Source organism: Apodemus sylvaticus, chromosome 3 (assembly GCF_947179515.1).
Source record: "Apodemus sylvaticus chromosome 3, mApoSyl1.1, whole genome shotgun sequence".
NCBI classification, from domain to species: domain Eukaryota; kingdom Metazoa; phylum Chordata; class Mammalia; order Rodentia; family Muridae; genus Apodemus; species Apodemus sylvaticus.
Genome location: NC_067474.1, coordinates 25,741,397 through 25,763,161, shown reverse-complemented (window position 1 = coordinate 25,763,161; position 21,765 = coordinate 25,741,397).

Genomic DNA, 21,765 nt, shown 5'->3' with positions numbered 1-21,765 from the left:
TATTCACTCAATTCTTTCTTGAATTGAATGGAAAAAAGAAATTGGATTTTTGTTGCTAATAAAAGAAGATTCTGCTTAGATTGTTTCTGAACCAAAGCAGAGTCGGAGACAGACAAGATATTTACCCGGCTCGTGTATAAAGGAGAGCTGCCTATTTGGGACTCCCTGGAGGAAAACCACCAATATTACCCTTGATAATGTGCCTCCCTGTCTATCCCCCTCCTGAGCCCTTCTCACCACATGGATTGAGCTATTTTCAACTTCAATTTTTGTCCTAGACAAGAGAACACAGTGTCCCAAATACATGCTTGGCCCTTTACAAGCCCGCCCATCTGCCTGTTCTGTTCACCAAGCAGGGCTGCTCTCCAGGGATTTGGGGCTACGGCTGTGGAAGCCCCAGTGGCTGGCAAAATGGTGGCAGGGTGTAGTTATTCTGTCCCTGTGTGGCAGACATGGATTTATGTCAAATGCCCCTCTACCTCATTTCTTCTGAAATGACCCACTCCAGAGGTCTGCTCTCCTAGTACATTGCAGGGCCTTGAGGGTTAAGGGTTGGGGTGTTGGGGGAACTGCCTTATATCTGTTCTCTCTTCTTTCCAGGTCTCAGAGACACTAGAGGTAACAATGTAAGCTTGAGACTTTACTAAGCGGCCTTTTCCCACCATGTCTGGAAATACCTCTTGAAAAGAGAGGCAGCTTCTCATCCCGAGAGGTTGGTCAGATTTTAATGTGGCTTTGAGTCTGCCTGATCCGGTCTGGCTCGCAGATATTCTGTCTGTTACATTCACTTTCTGTCTTTTTGTGTGTGTGTGTGTGTGTGTGTGTGTGTGTGTGTGTGTGTGTGTGTGTAGCCCTGGCTGTCCTGGAACTCACTCTGTAGACCAGGCTGGCCTCAAACTCAGAAATCTGCCTGCCTCTGCCTCCTAAAGTGTTGGGATTACAGGCATGCGCCACCACCGCCCGGCTCACTTTCTGTCTTAGGTAGGATTTTACTGCTGTGAAGTCACCCTGAGCAAGGCAACTTTTATGAGGGCAACATTTAATTAGGAACTGGCTTACAGGATCAGAGGTGCAGTCCATTATCATCAAGGTGGGAGCATGGCAGCATCCAGGCAGGCATGGTGCAAGAGGAGCTGAGAGTTCTACATCTTCATCTGAAGGCTGCTAGAAGACTGACTTCCAGGGAGCTAGGTCAAGAGTCTTAAAGGTCACGCCCACAGTGACACACTTCTTCCAACAAGGCCACACCTATTCCAACAAGGTCACATCTCCTAATTGTGCCACTCCCTGGACCAAAGCATAGTCAAACCACCACACTCCCACCCCCCCAATTTAAAAATAACAACAACACCCCACCATTTCAAAGAAGACTCTACACACAAGTCATACTTTGTCTTCTTATATTATATCGTCAGTGGCAGATCAGGTGAATCTGACAAGTTACTCTACTCTGTAAACCAGGCTTGCCCCATGTGTGACCCCCTACTCTTTGCCATCATTTATGGTATCTGCTGTGTCAGTAGAGGCAGGCTCAGTTTGGGATCCCTGTTGGAAGCCCTGGACATGAATGAGAGGCCCAGGCAAATAGAGCAGACAGACTTCACAAGGATGCAAACTGAACTGGTCTTCAAAACCTGGTAGGATTGTTCCTGGTAATGCAGAAAAATAAGGGCAGTCCAGGTAAGACAGGAAGACAGAGGGCATGCAATTACTAATGTTATTGGACTAACAGACCCTTAAAAAACACACTGTTTCTCACTGGGCTCCACCACATACTCTCCCTCTGACCTTGAATTGGTTATTCAACTCTCTTTCAGGTCTAAAAAGCAAGCACCTTCCTGCATATTTATCAAGCACTTGAGTGTTCTCTTTGGAGAAGCATCTAAAACTCTTTTCCTTGTGTGTTCATCTGTTCATCTGAACTCTGTGTACTCTGTAGGATTCCCTTTGAACTTAGATGTGAGTCTTCGCTGTCTTTTCATCTGTTAATCGTAGCTTTTGCTGAGCAGCAGGTACTTGCTTTAGACAAGCATGCATTTTCTACGTTTTCTTTTATGGCGAGCGAGTGACCTTTGACTCTCCTTGGCGAGGCAGTTGCTGATCCTGTGAACACATTCTGTGCCATCTTTCCAAGCTCTGCTCTTTGATTCTCAGGTAGATCTGCCGTGCATCTGGAACTCATCACTGCTGCTGATGCCAGATAAGGCTTCAGGCACTTTTCTTACCAGGAAATAGCCAGTTGGCTCAGAACTACTTATCAAAGATTCTCCTTTGTCCTCTGCAAAGTGTCGAATTGTTTTGCATATTGAGTCCTGCTCATGTGTGATCTGTCTCCGAACCTCCCTCTTCCACATTGGTTCACTGATTTTGAAGGGCACTAATAGGCCTGAGAATGGCAAACGTGACCTGACAGGCTTTGCCCTTTCCCTTGTTAAAAACCATTCAATTATATTTCTAAAGTTATCCCAAGGTTTGTTCCCTTATTTGACCACTGACTTATTCCTGAGACTGAACACCGAGGTCCAACAATCAAAATTCATTATTTGGCTACAGCAGCTAACGTGACTAATCAGGACTTAGCATCTCACCCTAGCACAGATTCCCCCCTTTTCTCCTTAAAAACCCCACTCCTGGAAAAAAAAAACCTGCTGCTTGCTATCTGCAATCCATAGGTTGCCTCTCCCCACCCACAAACCTCACCTGCCCCTCTGAGGTAATAAATCTCCTTTGTGATGAGAACTTAGTGTCTGGGTGTGTCCAGTACCAATACCAAGGGACACCCTCTCTTATACTTCAACTGTGTAGAAATACCACATATTTGTAGCTGCTACAGTCTTAGAACTTGGTGTTTGGGAACTTACATCTTCATCTCTTGTTCTTCTAATTCACATGTCTTGACTGTTCTTGGCTCTTGCTGATTTTAGAGTCAAGGTGCTGGTTTCCTAAGTACTATAAATGAATGCCCTACAGTGTAAGCACACTCAGTTCTAGGGGTCTAAATTAAATGTCCCTCCGGGTAACCACCAAATATCCTCCTCACTTCTGGGTCTCAGTGTTCACACCCTCATGTGTCTGTCCTATCCATTTTACAGCAAAGAAACATGTCTGAGCCAATTCATGCTTTTGCTTTCTAACTTATTAACTGGCCTTTCCTTTAGTTGTCATGGTAGAGTTCCATTTGAGCTGAATATTTCATTTATTTGAGCCTTTTCGTGTTTTTTTTTTAAAGCGTTTAGCCCCATTTATTTATCTATGGCGTCACAGATCTAACATATGAGTGTTTCACTGCCTATAAACTATTGATTAGCCCATTTTGCTCCTGAGTTCTGTAGGAGAGTATTTTTTTTCCTAATTGCCCTGTATTTTTTCAGATAATGTCTTATCTTTTATGCCATTCCCCCCAGTTTTTAGCAAATCTTCTGATCTATTGTTGAGGGTCGGGAGCTCATCAGGAACGAGTAGAACTGATCTCTCCACCTCACGCTGAGGGGTTTGTGCCAGTGTCACTGACAGACTCTGGGCTTCTTTAAGTCTGAAGATCTGTGACAGACAACCCAGGCCTATTGGGAAACACAGATGTGATATGCCATTTTTCACTTGGGAAGACGCTGTAGAAGGAGTTTCTGGTGGGTGAAGAGGACAGTACTGCAGCCTTGCATGGTTGACAGACCTGGGACAAAGACTGGTTTTAGGAAGACAGGGTGATCGATCCCTCTTTTGCACATTCCCAAAGTGTCGCCAGAAGCGAGGCAGCTCTGAGCGACAGCTCCAGGCATGGAGAGTTGGGCAGAAGCAATGGGAGGTGAGCCTCTCATGGAGGATTTGCTGCAGTTCTGCTCTCCATGGAAGGAGCTGCGCTGTTGGCCACCGTGTCAGGTCACCAGGGATCACCTGTGCAAGAGAGACAGCAAAATGCCTTATATGGTGAGGAGTGACGGCAAAGCCAGAACCCACTGGCAGAAACTAGACCCTTCTCTGGCTGCAGACTAGAGACTTCCATGCCACTTGTCCATTTTGAATTGCCGTAAGTAAACTGTTTGTTATAATTGTGAAGGACCCAGTGTGAATGAGGCAAAGACTCAGGCTAAAGGTCCTTATGACCACGTATGACCTCTCTGCAATCTGAATATTCAAATCCGTTCTAATGAATTTGAAATGTGTGTCTCTCCTGTGCCAAACAGTTAAACAGTCCATATTACTTTTAAACTATATCTTGTAGTGGTTAGAGCGTGTGAATTAAATAATTTTAATTTGATGAACTCATCTCTGATGTTCTTTTGTGATTTTTGTCTAAGTTGAAACATTTTAATTGATTTCCCTTTATTCCTAAAGTCATCTATATTGATTGTTGGTAAGTTTAAAAGATGAACACATATAAAAAGAAATTGAGAAAATATAAAAGCATACTATTTTTAATAACCGTAAATGCTATGCTTCCAACTTGGACCAGTGAGTCAAACTTAGAATACCCCTGAGAACACCCATTTCAAGCATGGCTCTTTGGTCTGCACCTGGCTTACGTAGCACACGTTGTCTTCAGCTCCGTCAGAGCGGCTTACACGGGCCCCACAGCATGCCCAGGCACTGCACCTCCCCCTCCACTCAGTTCTCCACTCCACCCCTGCAGTTCTTCCAAAATATGTGTCCAATCTTATCCCTCACTCCCCTTATAACTCAACGATGGCCCCCACAGCCCCAAGAACAAGGCTTTAATGTGGCTCAGAGGTTCGTGATATCCTAGTGCCGCCTGCTTCTTTTAGTCTTATGATCACCTGGGCATGCATCTGTGCTCCAGACACACGGAACCTGTTTCTGTGCTTAAGAGTCATTCTAGGTCTCTGTCTCTCTTCCTCTCTCACTGTCAGGAACTCTTGTTTCCTCTCAAGGCTAATGGCATTGTCAAACTCTGATTGCACCTGGACTAGGCAACATTGCCCCCTAGAGGACCTCTAGGTGCCCTGGCTGGCTGACTCCTGAAATGAACCAGACCAGACCTGATGGTGACCAGATCCGATGGTGACTCAGATGGAGACTGGATCATGTGCCACTGAATCCTTGGCTATTGATTTTGCACCGGGCTCCCTTTCTTTTGATATTTCAAACGATCTTTTAGATCTTCTCTTTGGGTCCATCTGGATCTCTTAATTTTCTTTGTATTTTTCCATGATTGATTTTCTGTGTTACATTCTAATAGTTTGCTGTCTCTCATCTTCCAGTTTTTCAATTTGTAAAAATTGTGTAACTTATTACTAAAATCTTAGGCTTGACTATTAACTGATTTGCTGAACTTTTGAAAGATGTAAGGATTAAACTCAATTGTCTCAAGCCTGCTAAGCATACATCAGGCATACTATAGCTATACGATGACTATAACCATGGCCTGGCTATTGCAATATTTTGAGACAGGCTTTCACAGTGTAGCCCAGGATGGCTCTGAGCTCATAGTTTAAGGTTGTACCAGCCTCCCAAGTGCTGGGATTGTTACTTTTTTTTTTTTAAATAGTAGGATTCCTATTTATCTCTGTTTCAATTTTTCTGTTACCTCTTAATATATAGATCCCAGGCCCCTATTAAAATTATTAAGCCTATGTTTTATTTATGTTACACAGTAAGCATTGTTGTATAGTTTGCACATGAGAGCATCAGCAGTTATGCCTTTCCCGGGTACCTGCTCTTTCTATGTGGTTCCTGACGCTGTCTAGTTATCTTTCATATGGCATTACTTAGTACTGGAAAAGTAGTTTTTAGAAATAATATGAAGACTGGAGCAGGAGCATGCTCATGCTGAGAACATTTTGAGTATTTATTCTACTTTCTTAAAGACAGACTGCTGGATGTAGCATGTGATTTAGATGTATCTGGAATCCTGACAACTTGACTACCCTACATTCTCCTTCAAACAGACTTCCAAATTTTGGTTGGAGGTTCTAGCAAGGGATTGAGCCTCTCAGACCCTTGGCCCAAGATCGATCTTCTGTTGGGAAAGGTTGTCGTCTGCAAGCACCTGTGCAGCTTGTCAGGAGGGGCACCCGGTCTGACAAGGGAAGCAGGGAACATCTGCCTAGCCAGGCAGATTAACTAAATCACCTGCCACTTGCCCAATGGGACGACAGCTGTCATAGCCAGATCACCTTATACCTTGTTTAGTTTTACCAGGTACAGCCATGCAGCACTCCTTCTTTGTCCTCAGAGGATACTGAGGTCCACGACTCACAGTGCAAGCTCAGTACCCAAGGTAGTGCCAAACTACCATGTCTTTCCAGACTGTCCAACAGTGTCAGGGACAGTTTATCTGTCCTTGTCTTATACCCTGGTGACTCCTTTGTATTACATTGCACTTTGGGGCCATTATTAAATAAAATAAGCATGACTTGAACACAAGCATGTGATATCATGATAGCCAGTTTGATAACTATGACCACTGCCAACTGATGAAACTGTTAGGAGTATACATAATATAAATACTCTCAATGACGGACATGGACTGGAGGGTTCATGAGGCCAAACTAAAAAGAGAGATCAGAACTCCTTCTGGCTCTTCCTGTGGCAGGAGCCATGATCAATGGCTTGTATCACCAGTGTCTTAGGGCTTGGCTGCCGTGAAGAGACACCATGACCAAGGCAAGGCTTATAAAGGACAACATTTAATTGGGACTGGCTTACAGGTTCAAAGTATCATCAAGGCGGGTACATGGCAACATCCAGGCAGGCATGGTGCAGCAGGTGCTGAGAGGTCTATATCTTCATCTGAAGACTGCTAGTAGAAGACTGACTTCCAGGGAGCTAGGATGAGGGTCTTAAAGCCCACACCCACAGTGACACATGTACTCCAACAAGGCCACACCTACCTCAACAGGGACGGACGCACCTTCTAATAGTGCCACTCCCTGGGCCGAGCATATACAAACCATCACAGCCATCATTTACCTAGAGCAGCTCTCGTGGGCTAAGACAGGTTGAATCCCCACCTCTACTGCTTGCTCTCTGACACACTGACAGAGCCAGGTGCAACTGATGACAGCTCCCAGAATGCTCTTCTCTGGCATTTTTCTAATACAATCCCTAGCCTGTGATATGCCCCTGCATGTCCTTTTTCAGTTCTGTTTTGAAATCCTCTGACTTTACGTAGAGCAAGGTGTACAAGGGAGAAGGGAAAGGAATGTGTTGTGGTTGCCCATTTTCTACTTGACCGAGACCTCGCATTTCTCACCCAGGGTCAGACTAAATGATGAGCATTCAAAGCTGTCTGCCTCCAATCCCTGGGAACTGTGGATAAGCTACCATATAAGGCAAAGGGGACTTCCTGTTGTGATTATGTTAGTGATAGAAGGGAATTCTAGATCATTCAGCTTGTCCCAATCTGATTGTGAGGATCCTCGTAAGATGGAGGCAGGAGGCATACATCATATCAAAGATGTCATGGGAAAAGTAGACACGAGAGTGAAGCGGGAACGGCCCCTAGCCAAGAAACACGAGCAGCCCCTGGAAGCTGCAAAAGGTACGGGTGCAGCATCTCCATTAGAGCCTCCTGGAGGAGTGATGGCCCTGCCGGCTTGAGTTTAGGACTCCTGACTCCTCGAACTGTGACACAATAAATATATCTTGTTTTAAGCCATTAAAGTTACGGTCATTTGTAACAACCTCAGGAGAAAAACTGAGCTGACAGGCCATCAGTCTATTGTCTGGGTCTGCTGCTAGCCATTGTAGTTCCTGGAAATGTTTCTCAGATGTCGGAACTAGATCCTCTCACTGACTGCCCTCAACACAAGCCCTTAGCAGATGGCGGAGGTTGAGTTTTTGTCATTTTCAGTGCCACTTTGCTACTTCTACTGCTTTTGTTTGGATGTTCCAGGTGTAACCAAGGCCTCTCTGTGCTGTGGGGAATGCCCTAGCTCTTATAACGTCTGTCAGGTGAGAAAGTCCCTTCTGCTTTCTAGTGAGAAGGCAGACCAGTTTTTTTTTCCCTCAACCGCTTTATGTGACCTGTGTGCATCTTCTAATGTAAAGTGCAGTGTTAATCACCAACCTAAAATATGTTGTTGTTGTTGTTGTTGTTGATGATGATGATGATGATGGTGATGGTAATGGTGATGATATGGTGATGACGACAATGATGATAGTGATGGTGATGATGTTGGTGGTGATGATGATGATGATGATAGTGATGGTGATGATGATGATGATGGTGATGATGATGATGGTGATGGTGGTGATGGTGATGGTGATGGTAATGGTGATGGTGATGGTGATGGTGATGATGGTGGTGGTGGTGATGATGATGATGCTTTGAGACGGTCTCATTTGTCCAGGCTGCTCTTTACCTTCCTATGCAGCTGAAGAGGACTTTGAAGCCCTGGTCCTCTTGCTTCTGCTTCTTCAGTTCCGAGCCTCTGTTCATGTACTGCCACACCCAGTTTATGGGATTCTGAGGCTCAAACCTAGGACTTCCTACATGCTAGGCAAGTATTCTACACACCGATCTAAATTCCTGACCCCACCAACCAGAATTTTGAGAACTAAGTTGAGAGAGAATGAAAACACCAAAATGCATTAAAATGATGGTATCAGTTCGGTATTTCAGATATTCCGCTGAGGATGCCCAGGAGGTAGGCAGGCTGGTGACATGGTCCTGGGGACGTGTGGCATGCGGCGGCAGGCGGAAGACGGGTAGCTGCTCTGCCTCCTCAAGCTTCTACAGCTTGCCCAGCAAGCAGGGACTGGCCAGTTCCCAGTGCACTTCCCACGTTTTCTACTTGCCAGTATTTGGAGCCACAAGCACACGGAAGACAGCAGTCTCTGTTCTCCAGTTCACCAGACACAACAGTTGTACAGATAATTACAAGGCAGCATGATAACTGCCGTGGGACAATGGTGAGATGGGCCTGTGGGTGACGCAGGAGGACGTGGCAGACACTCATTAGGTAATTAATTCACTCACCGTAATCCTCACAGGCACGGCGCGCTGAATGCTCAATGAAGTCTTACCTTCCGAACGGAAAGACTCTGTGCAGAGACTCGTGTTTGAAACACTAGGCCACGTATGCTCAAGGTCCCTTACTTCCGTTCCTGAGCTATCAAGCAACAATGTCTACACGTATGAGAGATTCCTGTAGGCATAAGGTAGGCACAACCATAGGCTTAGAAATGACTCTCTGTCTTCCACTAAATATAATCCAAATGTGCCTTTCTCAATCCAGTTCGGCATCAGTGATGTGGTTGGAGTGGTTGTATGTCCTGAAGTTGGGACAGACTTCATGGAAAAAGCCATGAGGTTCAAACACTGCCCACCATGGGAGCCTGCCTGCCTGGTCATGCTCTGGCCTGGAGTTCTTTATGTTTCTAAGTAGCTGAGTATAGTCATATTCTAGTGTCTCCAAGCATCTTTATTTTCCCATAAACTTAGCTTCCTTCTCAAGCAGTCCTTTATGCCTACCCTATGGTAGAAAAGCCAGTCTTGGCACTTCAAACTAATTCCCTCGCTTCTGATTTGGCCACATGTAGAGTGAAGATTTGGACTATCTCTATGTCCCTCTCTTTTCTTTATTCCCGCAACTTGGCAGTAATCTAAGATCGAGAAGCCTTGGGTATCATGAGCTAGTACTGCTTGTGATGGTAGAAAAGAGACACTGGTCCTCTAAGGGTCTTCTTCCCAGACACTCACACTCTGGCAAGGTCAGCCTCCTCTGTGAGTGAGAAAGGCTTCCATATTGACCAGCATCTTGGCCCCAGGCTCTCGCTTGGCACTGTCCCCCCCCCCCCCCGTCTTGTCCCTGCTGTGAAGCCTGCTAACTTTACTCCACTCTTTGGAAAAGCCCATAACACTCCAGAGCCAGTGCCCAATCCCTACTTGGATCTGTGGAAGGAAGAGTTTTCTCTTAGGAGATGGGACATTGCCTTGGGTAGCATCCATCACTGGAGATGAAGGAGAACAGAGCAGGTGGAAGATGGGTGTGGCAGAGTGATCCTTCCCAACTGCTAACACGGTAAGTACTTAGCATCTGTAGGACGTATCGGCTCCCCACTGGCCCGGGGTGCACACCTTCAAGTGGCACTTTGTGCTCCTTGTCATTCTCTTGCCTCATCTTTACTTATGCCTCCTGCAGATTCTCTCTCTCTCAACCGTATTTTCCTTATTAAACTGTATTTTTAAAAAATTCTTACATTGCACACTATTCTTTTTAACACAGGGAATCTTGGGACATAATATTTTTCTGCCTGGAAAACTGCTTTTACCCCATTTCCCACCTCTGCTCACTGACATGTCCCCTAATTTTTTCCTGCTCAGTTTCTCTCAGTCCTCGTGCTGAAGATTAGGCCTAACATAATTCAGGGGCGGGGGTCTCCCCTGAAGATTGTCTGGTGCCAAGGTCCCAGAATTCCATGTGTTCCCATCACGTGCTCCTCACCATTGTCTACTGTAACCGTGCTTGCTTCTTTACAAGCTGTCTTAGACTCCAGCTTCCTGATGACTCCGTTGGCTTCTGCACAGGGCAGCTTTGAAAGCATCGTTCACAAAAAGCAGAGCCAACACTCAGAGTGGTCCGCGGGCTAAGCTACTCCGGCCCGCCCAGCAGTAGACGCCATTGCACGCTCTTGCCTTAACTTCCAGATTCCATAGAAACAGTTCACACTGGAGACACGACCAGTCAGTAACCCAGTGAGGAATACACTGAAGTCACTTAAGGCATAGGTAGAAGGGGACGGTTGGCAATATTAGGAAATGATAGGACTGTGGCATTGAAGAGGAAGGTGATTCTGGTAGCATCTTCCCATTTACTCTCAAGGGCACCCAAACAAGAGTCCTTTGACTTGAGTTACAACCAACACTTCCGTGTTTCCTGAAAACAGAGCCAGTGGGGAAACATACACATCTAATTACAGACGGCGCCAGCACGTCAGCTCCAAGTCCATTGCTGTTCTTTGCAAGGGGAATGCATTCACTTATCACTTGTGTAATTAAAAGTCCATCTTATAAATGAGCATAGAAAACAGGAGTTTTTCTGTTCCACATTCTCCAGCAGACAAACTTTTCCATAAAGGAACTAGAAAGTTAGTATTAATGTTTTTTCCCCCTCTGTTGCTTATTCTAAAAAGAAAAAAGAGGCACTGAGAAAGGGAAAACATGAAAGTATTCAAAACTCTCTAGCTCCCCTTACAAAGAAATGCTGATGTCCGCGCCAGGCACTCTGGGCTTAGTCATAGAGGGCTTGGGTTCAGCCCCGAGCCTCACAAACCATCACAGACCTGGACTGAAGATGGCTGCCCGAGGGAAGGACAGCTTTGAAGACGCCACTTCATTGCCACAGTTCTCCCAGCTTGTGAGTCTTTGCCACAGACAATTTGTCTTAGATGCTCTTTCTTCCCCTGTGTCTTTTTCTAGTCATAAAGCATCTGGTCTATATAATTAAGGAGAGCTGAGAAAATACAATTAGCCAGACATACAGGAAATAGATGACAAATCTTCTTCGTGACAGACTTGTAGCCCAGATTATATTCCTTCTTGGGTAAACACATTATTTATTAATGACACATATTCATGAAAATGCTATAAAGAAATTCATTACTTTGTATGCTAACTTGAATAATTAATTTTTAAAAAGGAAGAAGACATTATTTATTGATTTGTGAGGGATTTTTAATTTTTTTTCCTTTCCCTTGACTTTCATGAAAACATTTCGTTTTGTTTGAGATTCTTCCATCTCCACTGGGTGAAGGGACCGCATCCTGACTTGAAGTGTTCACTAGTTTTTGTGACATGGGCACTCCAGGTCCATGGTGGCTGACTGCAGGATTCCAATGCAGTCCCACCTGATGCAAAGCCAGAAGACACATGCACTCACAGGACTGCCTTCAGACTGATGCTGCCGACTTATAGACTGGCTAGAGTCGTATGGAAGGTAGATGAGACAGTCAGAGTAGCTACAGGAGTCGACCGAGTAAGAGCAGACCTGACGTGCAGCGGACGGCACCACAGGTCTCGGCTCCACCTTCTCTCTCAAGCCTCGGTAACTGTTTCCTATAGTGCACAGAGAATGCAAATCTTCTTCCCATGCATTGAAACCAAAGCTTTAAACCATTTGATAAATATATAAATTCATGGCATACTACATAATATGTGTTGCATAGAATGTGGGCGTATATATTAATTACCTCATGTTTTTGTTTTGTTCTAATAATATGAAGTTTTTAATTTCTAAATAATTTTTCTTCTGGAACTTCCTATATGTGTATAACGGATTCTGTCTCCTTGCACATGCACCTCTTTTACCTCTGTCCCACCTTTGTTAACCTCTGCTCCTACCTAAAGATCATTTTCATGTTTGTCTTGTATTGGGACCCACTGAATTAACCAGGATGGTCTGTGTGGCTGTGGGTTCGGAGCTCCCTATAATGCTTATTGGGCTCAGCAGTGTAGACGCTGAAGATAATGACTCACACACAGTCTGTTCAGCAGTTCAGCAGAGGCTGAGAGGCTCGTGAACTCCTTCCTCACTTGACTGATTACTGACAAGGCCAGTCTGGCTCGGCCCTAGTGCAGGTCACTGAAGCTGCGCTGGGCTCAGAGTCGCGATCGCTGTGCAGTGCCCATGCGATGCCCAGGAGACGGCATTTCTCAGCCCTTCGCCCCAGCTTCAGGCTTACGTTTGCTGTGCCCCCTTTCCCCTGTGCCCCCGGTGCCTTAGAAGTTATGGCATAAATACCTTGTTTAGGACTGAGCACCCAACTGTTACTTATTCTCAAACCATGAGCTCTGTGAGCCTCTGCCTTTATCATTTCAACAGTGTGGGAGCATGAGAGGCTTTCAAATGTAGATAATTTATTATTATTATCATTGTCGTTATTATTGTTATTATTATTATTATTGCCAGGATATATTCCTCTGGAGCTCATTGTAGTGGTTTGTTTGGTTTTAAAGGTAAAAACTGCTTCTCCATCTCTAGCCCCATTTGAATTCTGGATGCGTTTATAAAGCATCTATACTTGTTGGCTTAGGAATGCCCCCGACAGATGCAATTGAGCGTGGCCAAAGGTCTGGTTCAAAAGTAAATGCCATCTGATGGTTAAGAAGAATGCCAAGGGAAGAATACCCAGGAACAAAAGCAGCAACTTCTGATACCCATGGTTCCCCACAGACACGGACTGTGACGCCCTCTCTAGAAGGTCCTAGTGCTGATGTGAATATGCATATTCAGGCTTTGATGCCCTTTGAATGAGTCCCACGAGCATCCATATACAGGAAGGTTATGTCCGAGTTACAGTATTGGTATTAGCAAGATGAGGCAATCAGAGACAAAGGTCACTAACATCACAAGTGTTTCAGATCATACACAAGAATCACTCATCTAGCTACTCTTAGAAGGCATTTTGTCAAGTGGTTTAAAGCTGATATCAAACAACAATAACAGAAATACACACACATGTATTCACACATGTACATGTTCTCTCTCTCTCTCTCTCACACACACATACACACACACACACACACATACACAGAGTCCAACAGTCCTAACTGTCATCCATGGCTGCAGCTGGGGGCTACCATTTGAACAATGACTCTATTTCTTTACTCAAATTTCTGTGTAAAATGCTGTTAAGCACAGACCTCTTGTTATAGTATCTTGGTTCAAATCCAAGGCTCAAGTGTTCCCTACACGTAACATTTGGAAATTGCTTCAGTCACTAGTGTACTGTAGTGGTGGCCTGCTGTGTGGGGTAGAGCGGGGTCCACTGATTTAGAGAGTGTAGGTAAAGAGGTGAGGCCAGGACCATGCCCTTGGATGCCGAAAGACAGAGTCTGATTACTTCTCATTTTCAACCCCCTCACCCTGGGTGTTCAGTTGTGCCAAACGTTTGCTCACAAAAGATAACAGTTGCTCTGGTCTCTCAGGGTTGCAATCCCTGTGGCCCCCATCCTAATGCAGTAGTGGTGCATAGAGCGTTGGATCCTTCATCACACCTTTCCACACCCCCACCTTTGGTAAGGATCTGCGTTCCCAGACGCACAGTCTGTATATCCTCCCATTGGCGGCAGGTTGCAAATGGACTGTACTGTGACTTCCAAATCTGGGGAAACTGGAACAAGCAGAAGAGCTGCCATCTGGAGAAGCCAGAGAACATTTGCAAAATGAACACATCTGCTTTTCACGGCACTGGGCGTTAGACAACGCTACAGATGGCATCACTAAAGCACTGTGGGTAAAGTGCAGAGAACCGAGCGTGCCTGTCTGTCTCCTCTCGAAAGCAACTACTGTGGAAATGCTACCAGAGTTGTTAGGCTTCAGAGCGTGAGCCCTAACAGCCTTATCAAGGCAGGCTTGGCCATTTGATTTCAATAATCCAATTAAGCAAACAGATAATAGAGGGAAAAAAAGAGATTTATTCAGAGTGGCCACATTGAGAAGAACAAAAGATCCAAGTACTCATCCCCAAACCCGGTCTATCTTGGGGATGTTAGCATGAGGCTTAGGTTTAAATAGAGATTGAGCGGAATCCATAGCTAAATAGTTCTGTCAGGGTGTGCTGTTGATCGTCAGGATTCTCAGGGCTCCTCCGACACGTTGTCAGTACTGTGTGAACTCTCTTCCTGGGAGACAGCTTTCCCCTCTGGCTAGCACCAGGCTTCAGCCTTTTTCTCTCCCAATTTCTTTAGAAATATTGTCTCAGTCTGATAACCTGAGGGGGGTGCACTAGTCTCTCTAAAATATTTTTATTCTTGCCAGAATGGCTCAGGACTAGTTGGGAGGCAAAACTATATAAACAAAAAGACACACTTGCCTTGAAGCCCAGACAATTGGAGGCTGTGAAAGCCTTGTGCCTGTGTGTGTCTACGTGTGTGTGTGCGTCTATGTGTGTGTGTGTGTGTGTGTATGTGTGTGTGTGTTGGGGGATAATGAGGGATTCAACTGTTCTCTTGTCTGAACTAGTTTGAACTAGCAACACAGTAATACCACAGGGGCTCCTTAGCAATATAGTACTACATGGGGTTTCCTAAATTGCAATTTATAGAGGCCCAACTTGAACTTAGTATCTAATCATTCATATAATCCAGTTATGGGAAAGGCTGGCTTTAGAGCTCCCTGGATTACCATGGGTCATAGTCTCATCTTTGCTTACCTCTAAGGAGTTTTCTCATCCTCTCCTAGTAAAGACAAGTTATATTCATTGGCTAGGAACCTGCTTATAGATTTCCCAGGGAATTATTCTATTCAGATGACATTGACCTTCAAGGGACATCTTGATCTTATCCCAAACCACATTTTAAGCTGCCATTGCAGGCACAGGGGTGTTTAAAATCTTGCTACTACAAGACGGACAAACAGAAAAGAAATCTTTAGCAAAGGTTGTAAAGAAATGAACAGGAAGGAATAGGGCTGACAGGTTGCTAGGCAACCTATCCTGAGATGGATGTGCTAGGAGCCAATGAAAACATCTTTTGAAAAATGGATTTTAATTGCAAAGATCAATTAAAGAAAATTTATGGTGCTATTTGATGGAATTTTATGGCATCTTTGCTGTCTAATATGTTGAGAACAAGAAATCATTCTTTTTCAGGAGGGCAAAAAAGCTTCCTGTTTCTTTTCCTAAGAAGGTGCATGGCAGGGGATATGAGTGGTTTTAGAATGGGAGAGATTTTCTGAGTAGCAAGGACGAGAACTAAAGTCATTATTCTGCTTTCAGAACTTGTTGGTTTTGGTTAATGGGAGTTTCCCAGAGACATTGTTTATAGGTATTTGTAAAGAAATAAAAGCTGGACTTAGGCCAAGAAATCCAAATGAAAAACACTCTCTATGCTGATATGCTGGTCGTTTGGTTCATGAGGCTTAGAGGCTCCATTTCCTTCCTTCTAACTCAACACCATCTTCTCAACTTGCATACACATACATTATAATGTGTAAATATATATATATATATATATATATATATATATATATATATATGCACACGAAGATCTGTGTAGATGTACGTGTGTGTGTTATTTTGGGGTGGGTTCAAGCCACTCAGATTTCTTTCTTACTAATCCATTTTTGTTTGTCTGTTTGTTTTCAATGTCCACAGGCATTGGTCCCAGGGATGCTGGAGAGGACTCCTGGCATCTCCTAATGATTAATATAGATGGAAACACAGTGCAGACGTGGAGATAATCCAGCTTTGCTTGTCATCCTCCTTGGCTCAGATCAATTGGTCAAGCAAGACAAAGACAGAAGAGAAGGGCAGTGGCCAGAGCCTGCTGCACATTTGGCATCAATACATCAAATGACTCATAGGTCAAAGCCAGAGTTTTCAAGCTCTGGTCTGGCTGAAAAAGACCCAGTTTCCTTGGGCCTCACATCCTGTTCTGTCCTCACGGAAAACAGCATCAAAAGGAATACACATTGATCAATTCCATCCCCCCACCCTCTCCCTCTCTCCCTCCTCCCTCCCTGTCCTGGTTCTGAGAGTTTTCTGTCATTCTCATAAGCCTGTAATTGATTTAGTATTTCCAATAGGAACTTCTAAAACAAACTCCCAGGAGTGCTGCATGGCTCTGTTTGGTTTTGGAGCTCTCAAAAAAAATCCTTTCTGGTTCTTGTTAATACAAAAAGGGAGAAAGCGAGAGAGACAGATGAGGACGGGAAAGGGATTTTCCAGTATTTTCCTAAAACATCTACTTACAAACACCAGCAAGAAAATTTATTCTAACATTGCAGCAAAGACTTTCCAGGCACCAAAAAACAAAGCGTGTTGCAACAACTTTAAGACAAATTGCTGACAACACCACTTCCCGAGGAGTCAGAATTTTCCAAGCACTTGTAAAGACTTAAGCTCTTCTATGCCCTTAGAGATTATTAAATTTCAGTCCCTGTGAGATGTTTGTCAATATTTCCAGAGGACATGGAAGAGCCTTATGGCTTTAAAGGACAAACTTATGCTCACCAAGAAAAGAAAATAACATAGGGAATGGGGATGACGTGGCTCACCCGGTAGAGTACTTGCATTGCATGTAAGATGTTCTGAGTTTGATTCACAGCTCCACATAAACCAGGCATGTTAATCCAGGCCTAACATGACATCGTAGGTAGTTGAAGGGAAAAGGATCAGAGGTTTGAGGTCTTCCTTGGATGTTGGATATGTTGCAAGATTGAGGCCAGCGTGGTATACATGAGACCTTGTTTCAAAATATATCCTAGGGGTGTTTTGTTTTGTTTAATGGAAAATGGCCGAAGCGATGACTTAGCATACACTAAGTAAGAGCATACACTATTTCTGCAAAAGACCACAGTTTGAGTCCCAGCACGCACGTTAGGCATCTCACATCCCCCTACAACTCTAGTTCCAGGAGGAAACAATGCCTCTGGCCTCCTCAAGCACCTAACTTCCGAGATAGACACTCCCACTACATACACAGAATTTAAATCTTACATGGGTGCTAACTTGTTTTACTGCGTGTGTGCTATGTGCCTGGACTATATAGTATAATCATCTCCTCTTGGCTCAATTATTAACTAATTCCGTATATAGTTATTAAGGATCATCGGATTCTCATCCTAATCGCTTCTAATGGCGAGTGTGCAAGGTGTTGAGCGAATGACAGACATTGAGTAAGCACTTATAACTGTCCTTTGTTTTATAGAGAAGAGGTTGATGGTTGATAATGCAAGGAATAGTTTTAAGAGCATGTGGGAAACTACTGCAAAAAACGGCCATCAGATTTCCCTCCTGATGGTTTAAGTACTCATCACCCTAAGAGCTGAGGCTTTTTGTGACTAGACAGACCCTGTAGTTTGCTTTGATTAGTAGAATGTAAAGATAAAGGACTCTGGGTTGGCTGGTTTTATGTCAGTTTGACACAAGCTAGAGTCACCTGAAAGAGGGAACCTCAATTAAGAAGATGCCCCCCTAAGACTGGGCAATAACTAAACATCCGTGAGTGAAGACCACGCCTGGCCAGGCTGGTCCAATGTCGTGTGAAATAGACAGGAGCCCAAACTCCACTGCTGATCGTGAACAAGTTTGCTGGGAAAAGCACGTATACTCAGAAAGCAGTGAAAGGCATGACACCAGTCCTGTTGCAAAGAAGCATAAATGCATGCACACGTCCACTAAAATCATGACAGGGCGTTACTGTCAGCCAGACCTATGAAGGCTAGTAAAGCCTTTTCATTCCTCTGAGCTTTATTTGTAGCATAATGTCCTCTCTATAGGATTCGTGTTTTGGATGAATAGTATCTAGTGACAACCATAGTAAGCACTCAGTAGATTACAGCAAGTCTGTGGAGAAAATACCATATAGATACAACACAGAGCAAGGCCGGACACATGCAATTATATCACAAAAAGCGGAGGTTAATCTTTTCAAACAGCAGAAGTGCCATTCTTATATCTGTTGGGAAACATTTCTACCAATGCATACAGCTTAAATGTGGTTAGTGAAATAATTTCCTGAATTATTTCTCATCATCGGCATAGTATGTAGATGATGTTACCTCTTTGAACCTGGTTAATAGAGTGATATTCATATGTGCAACAAGAAATAGGCACAAAAGTACTGGGTGCATGTATCCAGCACACTGTGTACCTAAAGTCATCAAACCTTCCCAGTCATCTCCAGCAATTGGCATTGAATTTTCTATTTTGCAACTAAGGAAAATAGAGACCTAACAAGTTACTGACCCCCCCCCCCTCACCACCACCACGGGTTTCATACCAGAAAGTGCCTTGGAATTCAATTCATGTGCACCCAACTTCAAAGACTGCACCCTTTTCCCGAGGCCAAGCCACCTCACCTAAGGTAGCTCTGTGCTCAGGCATGAGTCGATAGCTATGCTTTGAAAGGAACAAGTAGATAAAATCCCATGGGCAGGGAAGATGGATCTGGGGTAGAGATTAGACTCAACATAATCAGTCAGACTAGTCAAGAAATCCAAACGGAGCTTCTCCACAGATTAGCTCTTCTGCTTATTTTTAAAGTTATTCATGTATAACAAGCCTGCCTGGGAGTCAGTGCAGATGACCTCTGAATCCTGCTTAGAGATAAGATTAAAATCTCATAAATCCTCTGATTTGGGGTGGTCCGAATCTGTATTTGGAAAAGGTGCAGATGTGTGAGTGGAGGTCTGGTTGGTCTACTTTAGGGCACAGGCTTGCTGATGTCTAAGAAGGGATGCCTTCTAAGGTGGCTCAGGCTGAGTGACTTCCAGGAAGAAAACAAATAGCGTTATTAAATCCCATTGGGTGGTGGTGATCAGGAAACAGGCCAAGAATTTCTTCTTATGTAATTCACCTTATATCTGTCAATCCATTCTATCAAGGTTAAGTTTGACCTAAGAGCAGGTTAAGAAAAATTCCATCTTCATTCTTGGTACCTGTTTACTATATAAGAGCAGGAGTTAAGGCTGGTAAAGACCTATTCACTGGTTCATCAAAACATTTGATTGGCTTGAAGTCTGACATGCAAAGCAAAAGCCAGGATAATATTCTGGGAGAATTACAGGAAAAACAAAACCCACCTTACTAAGCAATAAAGCAAATGTTTTGGTGCCGTGGTGGATATACTAGATCTGACCACCACAGGGGCTGGCGATGAATGGGCGGACACACCCCAAGGTGAAGGTGGGTAAAGCGAGGAAGGAAAGAAACATGACTCCTGACGAGGTTTCATTGTCTCCAGAAGAGGTGAGGAGCAATGGCTGTTTTCCTATCTGGTGCCTGAGCCGCAAGCAGTCCGCCTCTTTGACCTGAGCCAGAAACAAAGGCAGCCACATTTCCTTTCTGCATATTAAAGACAGTCGAAATAACATTGTCTGCAATGCACGGTTTAGTCATGCATAATTTATTTCTGAATTAATGTCGAAGCCACAAAGCTAAAGGGGTCAGAGCCTCTGAACCTAGGGCGCCCGGAGAGGCAATGGCAGTTGCCTGCTGTAGTCAACAGATGGAGCTGGGGGGCTGCTAGCCCTTCGACTGCGGCAGGCAGAGGGCGTCTGCGCAGAGCGCTTAGCTTCCTGCCGGCAGCAGTCAAGGCCGTCCAACAGGCACCAATCAAATCTACACACAGGTCACGCACAATCCCGTAAAGGAGGTCAGAGAAATACGTCCTCAGCCTAAGTAACTCGTGGGCAGCTGACGCACCATGATGTGGGTAGATCTCAGAGCGGCGATGACGCAGCCCAGGACACAACCACCCCCCTTTCCACGACTGTGTCCTGCAGCCCCAGAGGCCAGACCTTAGGGGGTGCCCACTCTGGAAGGCACAGGAAATTCGTTCCATTTATAAATGATCTCATCTTTACAGAACTGGCATTTTTCTCTAACAAAGAAAATGATTTTGTTCTCAGATGAAAGGAAAAGAATATCACCTAGATATGCTATGATGGTGCTTCTGGAACAATGAGAAACCAACCAGGGCTTTACAGAATCATCTCAGAGCTGGAGGTAGTTTACTGAATTTATAGAATGGCTTTACGGAATCGTCCTAGAGCTGGAGGCAGAGCCACGGCTTCTTGTGAGAGGACAGACAGACAGCTCCTCTACCTTGGAAGGACAGGGAGATTAAAGCATCAGGTCAGCTAAGACCCTGCTCATTTCATACACTGGCAAAGTGCCCAGCACACAGTGGGTGCTCAAACCTTTACCACTGGCTGACTAAGTGCACAGTGAATGAATAAAGGCTAATACCGAAGACAAGCAGGTCCTGCCAGCGACAACGTGTTGTGAAAGCTATTTGGCCACAAGCTCTTCAGCAACTCGGCATTCTCTGGCCATATCTGGAAACTAGTGAATGCTCACTGAATACTTGATGCCTAGGCCCCTGTGCCTCAGTTTATTCAACTGCAAAAGACGTACCAAACAAGGAAGGGTTAACGGTTATGAAAAATGAGACGAGGTGTGCAATGTGCCCTTCCTTCTGTGGTTTAGCTTGCTCTGAATTCAGCTGACCATCGTTTACTGTAGTTTAAAAAATAGCGAATGGAAAATTTCAGAAATAAACAATTCACGTTTTAAGTTGTGTACTGTTCTGAGTCGCTGAGGAGCCATTGAGCCGTTCCCTTCCAGTCCTCTTGGCATGTCAATCATCTTTATCCAGCATCCCCACCGTCTATGAGCTACCCACCTATTAGCCATTAGCAGTTATCTCAGCAGGACTGTCAGAGAATATAAGTCCACGTACCCAAGCAGCATTCATTCATTCATTCATTCATTCATTATTTATTTATTTATTTATTTATTTATTTATTTATTTATTAGTGCTTGGTCAAGGCTGGAGATTTGGCTTCTACCATGGGGACAGAGGGTAGAGGCATTGTCTACACCACAGGAAAGTAACTGGCTGACTGAGAGCCAGGCCTGACTCTAAGCACCTTAGCACTCAGGGACTTAGTGACTCAGAAGAACACGGCACTACACTCCCACTGTCTCTCTGGACTAGTCACAGACCAGGACTGGATGTCAACTGTATCTTTGAAAGATACACTAAGCTCGTGTTTGCTGTGATTTTCTTTTTTAATTTTCCTGTGGGAACTATACAACAGAAATGTGTAACCCCTCCCCAAAGGCTCTGGAAGCTTCACAGGCTCAGGACCCCCCCCCCCAAGCTAGCCCCTGGGACCCCCCCCAGAAGCTAGCCCCTGTGAGCCCCCCCGGGAGCTAGCCCCTGGGAGCCTCCCCAAGCTAGCCCCTGGGACCCCCCCCAAGCTAGCCCCTGGGAGCCCCCCCCCCCCGAAGCTAGCCCCCGGGACCCCCCGCCCCCCGGAAGCTAGGCCCTGGGAGCCCCCCCCCGGAAGTTAG